Below are 252 nucleotides of genomic sequence, written 5' to 3'. Positions count from 1 at the left end.
AGACACAAACCAGTTCCCAGGAAATTAACGACTGCCACTGCCTCCACACCGCTTCTTAGATGAAAATAACAAAAGCATTTTTTTTATTTTTACTGACAAAAATCTCAATTTACCTTTCTGGAGCTAGACCGACTGCCGTCCACTTGTCACATTTCCTTATATATATACACTGAGGGGGACTGGGCTGACTACGGTTGTCCCAAGGGCTATTAGTTCGGCTCTCAAGAATGATGCAATAGAATCATGACGAAA

The sequence above is a fragment of the Penaeus monodon genome, chromosome 34 (assembly GCF_015228065.2).
Source record: "Penaeus monodon isolate SGIC_2016 chromosome 34, NSTDA_Pmon_1, whole genome shotgun sequence".
Taxonomy (NCBI): Eukaryota; Metazoa; Arthropoda; class Malacostraca; order Decapoda; family Penaeidae; genus Penaeus; species Penaeus monodon.
This window is presented reverse-complemented; position numbering follows the sequence as displayed.